Source organism: Cebus imitator, unplaced genomic scaffold (genome assembly GCF_001604975.1).
Source record: "Cebus imitator isolate Cc_AM_T3 unplaced genomic scaffold, Cebus_imitator-1.0 Scaffold19, whole genome shotgun sequence".
In the NCBI taxonomy this organism is placed as follows: Eukaryota; Metazoa; Chordata; class Mammalia; order Primates; family Cebidae; genus Cebus; species Cebus imitator.
Window position 1 is genome coordinate 11,101,820 of NW_016107334.1, and position 6,618 is coordinate 11,108,437.

Below are 6,618 nucleotides of genomic sequence, written 5' to 3' on the forward strand. Positions count from 1 at the left end.
TGGAGATAGACGGCATTGCATGGAGTCACCCAAACAAGAAATGAATCGGTGCTTGAAATAACAGTCACTGCAAAAGATTTTTCTTAATTCCTTTCAGACTCAACACCAGTAACAACGGCGGTGTCGGGGAGATGCAAGTCCTCTGTCGCGTACTGAGGAATCACCTCCCTTTCAGCAGCATGTTAGGGCTGGAAACGTCATCTTCCAGTAATTCGCCAAAATGACGAACACAAAGGGAAAGAGGAGAGGCACTCGGTGTTCTCTAGGCCTTTTAGAAAACATGGAGTTGTTCCTTTGGCCACGTATATGCAAATCTATAAGAAAGGTGATATTGTAGGCATCAAGGGAATGGGTACTGTTCAAAAAGGAATGCCCCACAAATGTTATCATGGCAAAACTGGAAGAGTCTACAATGTTACCCAGCATGCTGTTGGCATTGTTGCAAACAAACAAGTTAAGGGCAAGATTCTTGCCAAGAGAATTAATGTGCGTATTGAGCACATCAAGCACTCTAAGAGCCAAGATAGCTTCCTAAAACGTGTGAAGGAAAATGATCAGAAAAAGAAAGAAGCCAAACAGAAGTGTACCTGGGTCTAACTGCAGCGCCAGCCTGCTCCACCCAGAGAAGCACACTTTGTGAGGACCAATGGGAAGGAGCCTGAGCTACTGGAACCTCTTCCCTATGAATTCATGCCATAACAGGTGTTAAAAAAAAAATAAAAGACCTCTGGACTGTTAAAAAAAATTGGATGTGGGAATTGGATGTGGGATCTCATGCCTTATTGTCATCCTTAACCACCTATTTATCTTTGCCAGAAAGACCCAGGATTGCAGAAATGAAGAGCTTCGCTTTGAATGTCCTTTTTCAAGTGGATGCTGGTAGCACTGAGGATCATTCTCCAATAATGAAAGGCCGCCTCTTTTGAGCTTCTTCCCCTGAGGGAGATGGGGGCCTTTCCCTATAGGATTGGACCATCTCCAGCTAGCACAGTGGGAATGCGCTTATGTGTCCAGACCAGGCCAGGAGGCCTGGAGCATGCAGGGGAGCCACCAAAGGGAAAAGCCATGACACAGGCCACCAGGAAAGTGTCCCAACGATCTCTGGCAATGATTAATGTAGTTCTTAAGGGCAGGGCGGACCTGAGGTGCAATCCGGGAGGGGGAGCATACAATCAGATTTGTTGCAGGAAGAACAAAAGAAGAAAAGGCACAAGAAGGGCAGAAAAGCAATTATGAGAGGCAGAGAACATCTGCTGTGAGGGAAAGGTGCCTCGATGTCCGTGAGCCCTCCCGGGAGGCCAGCACAGAGGCTACAGGATGGAAAGGCTGGCAAAGCAGGTTCCTTGAATCGGGCAGTTACTGAGCAAACTTAGAATCTACAGAGAGAAACCTGGGAAAGACAGGGGAAGGCTGGCACCTGGGCTGGGGGCAGGCAGGGTGGAAGGGCCACTCCTGGCTCCCAGGTTGCTCAGCGTTCACACATCTGACCCTGCTGGCCACATGGTTAGGACCGTAGGCGAAGGTGAGCAGGACGGCTCAGCTGATGACTGTGCCTGGGGGGAACACACTTTTCTCTACCCAAAGGGCACTGGGGCAAGTATACTTCAGCCGCAGCTGAAGCTCACCAGTAGCCACTGAGCAGCCTACACTTGCCGTCTCAGGTCACCAACTGGTGAAGCTGTTGCTTCGCTAGGGCTGCCATAGCCAAACACTGCAGGCTGAGTGGCTGCACCAACATTTATGTTCACGTGTCTGGAGGCTGGACGTCCAAGATCAAGATGCCAGCCAGGTTGGTTCCTTCTGAAGGATATCAAGGAAGAATTTATTCTAGACCAGAGTCATCATGTTATTAAAACAAAAAAAAAAATTATCAAAAAATAAGAAATCACCCCTGGAAACTATAAATACAATAGGAGTCTATCCCTGGACACCCACCTCCCCAGACACAACTCCCCTCCCCATGCACACAACTGGAAGGACCTGGCCCCTCGGCCTCTTCCTACTCCCCAACAAGGGGCTCGCTATCCCCAAAGAAGGAGCTGTCGGGGACCCATGCCGCAGCCTCTGCATCAACGACATCAAGTGCTCATTTCTGGCCCCGAGGCCACCTGTGGGGCAGGTGGAGGCCTCCCACTGCTGAGACAGACCACAGACCACGAGTGCCTTTCCCAGACCTGGACTTTGCCTCCAGAGCAGGCACCAGCTCTTTTCCTCTCTACACAGAAATATTTTTGTAAGGTTCTGGGGCAGTGAGGGAGCATGAAATACGAGTAAAACTTGAATTCCAGATTTGTAATGCAAAGTATTTATCATTTGTACCAGAAATAAACGTTTTAAGTTTTTACTTGACTGACAAGGAGAAAAGAAAAAAGAAATTTAAAATTCAACAGAAGGCTTGAAAGATCGAGTTGAAAAATAGTCTCAGAAGAATAGAAGACAAATGTATACAAAATAGAGAAGAATAAGTAAAACAGAGCAAGCAGCTGATGGCAAAGTGGCCTTAGCTTTCTCCCCTCCCATATCCGCACTGTCCTGGTCAGTTTGGACTACTGTAACAAAAATACCATAGACTGGGTGCTTTAAATGACATGCATTTGTTTCTCATGGTTGTGGAAGCTGGAAGTCCTAAGTCAAGGTGCTGGCAAATCCTGGGTCTGGCGAGGACCCAGAGCCTGGTGCTCAGATGGCCATCTCCTCGCTCTAACCTCACGTGGCAGAGAGAGACAAAGAAATTTCTCTTCTTATAAGGGAACTAATCCCACCACAAGGGCTCCACTCACATAACCTAATTACCTCCAAAGCTCCATCTCCTAATATCATCACGTTGAGGATGAAGGTTTCAACATATAAAATCTGGAGGGACACAAACAATTAGTCCAAAGCACAAGCCCCTTGCAATGTGACTTTGCAGCTCCTGCCTGCAAAAGGTGGAGTCCATTGCTTCTCCCCTTACATCAGGGCTGGCCTTGTTAGCTGCTTTCACCAACAGAATGTGAAAGTGGCATATGTGTTCCGAGCCAAGGCCTGGAGACTTTGTACATGCCTGCTTGCTTTCCTGCAGCAGCTGACCACTGATGCAGTGATGAGCCCAGCCAAGGCTAGAAAGACGGCCCAGCTGAGCCCAAACCTGAAGAATCGTTGGTTAAATAAATGGTTTTGTTTATATGCCACTAAATGTAGGATTACACAGCAGCAGCTAATTGATATAGAGCATCAGTCTAGGAAGTCTAAAATCTCCATAACTGAAGTGTAAAGAAGCAAGAACAAAGGAGAAAAAGGGAAAGAAATTGTGAAAGACACAGTACAAGAAAATTTCCCAGACTCAAAAGATGAGTTTTTAGTTTTAAAGGGTCCACTCAATTTCTATCATAAGAAATGAAAAAGAAAAAACTACACTACTGATATTATTGTACCATTTCAGAAGACTAGGGGAAAATGTTTCTATAAAGTTTCATAAATGAAAAAAAGGTTATATAACAAGAATCTGGAACAAAAATGGCTTTGGACTTCTAAGTGATAACCCTGGAAGCTAGAAGACATTGGAGACAATGCCTTCAAAACTACCAGGGAACAATTTCCACCTCGTAAGTCTGTGCTCCAACGATCAACCAAATGTAAGGGTATAATAAAGACATTTGCAAATATTCACGCCCCCAACATGCTCTGTCATGCACCCTTTCTCATAAAGCAACGGGAGGATATGCCTTATCAAAATTAATGAGTAGTATAAACCCAAGAGCATTGAAAACACATGTCCACATGAAAAGTTCCACACATTTTATAACAGCATTATGCATAATAGCCCAAAAGAGGAAACAACCCAAATGTCTATCAACTGATAAATGGGTAAATGAGATGTGGTATATTGATACAATGGAACAAAGTACTGACACATGCCGCAACATAAATGAAACCTCGAAAATGTTACGCTAAGTGAAAGAAGCCAGCCGCAAAAGGCCATATATTTTATGGTTTCATTTATTTGAAATATCCAAAATAAGTAAACCCATAGAGACACTGGTTTCCAGTGTCTGGGGAGAGGGAGAATGGAAAGTGACTGCTAATGGGTGCAGGATTTCTTCCTGGGAAAATAAAAATGTTACGGTACTACATGATGGCACAACTCTGTGAATATAATAAACCTACTGAATCATGCACTTCGAAGGGGTGCATTTCATAATATATAACTTATGCTTCAATTAAATGAATTTTCTATTTCAATTTTAGTTAAAAATAAATATATAAATTGAGAACGTTGAATTTTGGAGATCTGGAGCAAAGGGAATGCTCAGGACAGTATGAACATCCCAGGACAGCTGTGCAGCAGTCATGGGAAGCAACACTTCAAGATTAGAACAGAAGACAGAGGATTCTGAGAAAGATGTCTCCAATTCAAAAATGAGTTGGTGTTGATGAGTTTGAACATGTTCAAAATACTTTTATAATACAATCAGTTTGCTGATAAATGAGTGATTAGTACACAGAAAACTAAAGAGAACGACAATGAGAAAAATGCTTAAATCTAGAAAAGACAAAGAACTAAACCAGAAAGAAATAACTAGAATACACTATATGACTCAGCTGTGGTTAATGGCTGCACAGTCATAATCTAAACACAAATACATACAGAAATAAAAACTGATGTAACAATATTGGCAAGAGAGGAAGTCTATGGGTGTTTGTGGACAGGAAGTAAAAGGGGTTATCAGTAGATAATATCTAAAATCAAAAACTATCAGTATAGTCAAATATAGTATATGGAAATATGGATATAAAAGTCAGAAAATAAAAAAAGCTAAAGTGGTTAAAAGCATTCACCTCAGAGGGGTAAATATTAGAAGTTTCATGGATGAGGCAGGAAAATATTGTTTTTATTATTAACCTAAGTAAACACCTTGATTTTTAAAAATAGATAGATGACATTATTAGAAATTTGAATTTTATTTCATGTCATATAAGGAATGCATACTGTCTATTAAAAGAATCAAAGGCTCTCTCATTCTCTCTTATACTTTCTCTCTACTTGTCTTTAACCAAGTTCATGCACAGTAGGTTCTAGATGTCATGGCTAGGTTCTTGGAAATTGTGACATCAAGTGAAATGTTGTCTAATAAAAACAAGTTTCCCATAGGCTGATTGATATATACAAGAGTTAGATCTCTATATATATCTCTGGCCACAAAAAAAATTACAAGCTTCTAAATAAAGACCAAAATGCTTCTACTGTTAAACATTGAAATAAATGTGAGCTATACATCCATTAAGATAGGTTAATAAAAACGAGCAATAATTATTTACCCAACTATTGCAGGTCAGGGTGGTGGGTGACTGGAGCCTGTCCTGGCAGCTCAGGGCCAAGGTGGAAACCAGCCCCAGATGGGACACCATTTTATCACGGGACATACTCACACACGCCCACACTCACTCACTCTTTAGACGTGATGATCACCTCACATGCATGACCTTGGGATGTGGGAGGAAACCAGAGCACCCAGAGAAAGCCATGCAGAGCTGGGGAGAACATGCAAACTCTACACAGACAAGAGTCCCCCAGCCCTGGCCAGAAAGCGATATTTCTGCCCATCAATATCACAAGGAAACAACATTAGGCTGGGCGAAGTGGCTCACACCTGTAATCCCAGCACTTTGGGAGGCCGAGGCCGGTGGATCACGAGGTCAGGAGTTGGAGACCAGCCTGGCCAACATGGTGAAACCCCATCTCTACTAAAAATACAAAAATTAGCCGGGCATGGTGGTGCATGCTTGTAGTCCCAGCTATTCGGGAGGCTGAGGCAGAAGAATCACTTGAGGTTGCAATGAACCAAGATCATACCACTGCACTCCAGCCTGGGCAACAGCAAGACTCTGAAAAAAAAAAAAAAAAAAAAAAAAAAAAAAAAAAAAAAAAAAAAAAAAAAAAAGGAAACAACATTGAACACAACAAAACTCAAGGACCTGCTGTAGGATACTTTTCAAAAACTGATACAAGAAAATTTCGATTATTTAGGTTGAAATGGACTACTATATCCCTCAAGTTTACATAGCTGGCTATTATCACATATATCTTTAAAGCCCAGCTCAGCAAAACTAAATTAAAAGGCCTAAGGGTATTTTTCTTTTTTCCCTCTTGAAAAGTCTGCCAAAATTCTTGCACTAAAGCAGCTTAACTGTAAGTAACACAGAGAAAACACACACTTCTGACCCTTAAGGTTGTGTGCACAACTGGGCTTTCTCCTTTTAGGGCATCAGATGACACAGACGCATTGTGGAGGTTGATTTCAATGTGTGTGGTTCAGTCTTTGGACTGTTCCTCCAAATTACCCAGTGGCCAAGCTTTTAGATTACGAACAGAAAAACACTGGAAGGCCCAGCTCGGTGGCTCACACCTGTAATCCCAGAATTTTGGGAGGCTGAGGCAGGTGGATCACCTGAGGTCAAGAGTTCAAGACCAGCCTGGCCAACATGAGGAAACCCCGTCTCTACAAAAATACAAAAATTAGCTGGGCATGATGGCAGGTGCCCATAATCCAAGCTACTAAGGAGGTGGAGGCGGGAGAATGGCTTGAACCTGGGAGGCAGAGGTTGCAGCAAGCTGAGACTCCATCTCAAAAAGAAAAA

At 42.9% G+C, this 6,618-nt stretch overlaps 1 pseudogene; it reads left to right on the top strand.

Moving 5' to 3' along the window:
* The first annotated feature begins 220 nt into the window (after positions 1–220).
* On the top strand, positions 221–734 carry LOC119469638 (annotated as a pseudogene).
* The last annotated feature ends 5,884 nt before the right edge of the window (positions 735–6,618 follow it).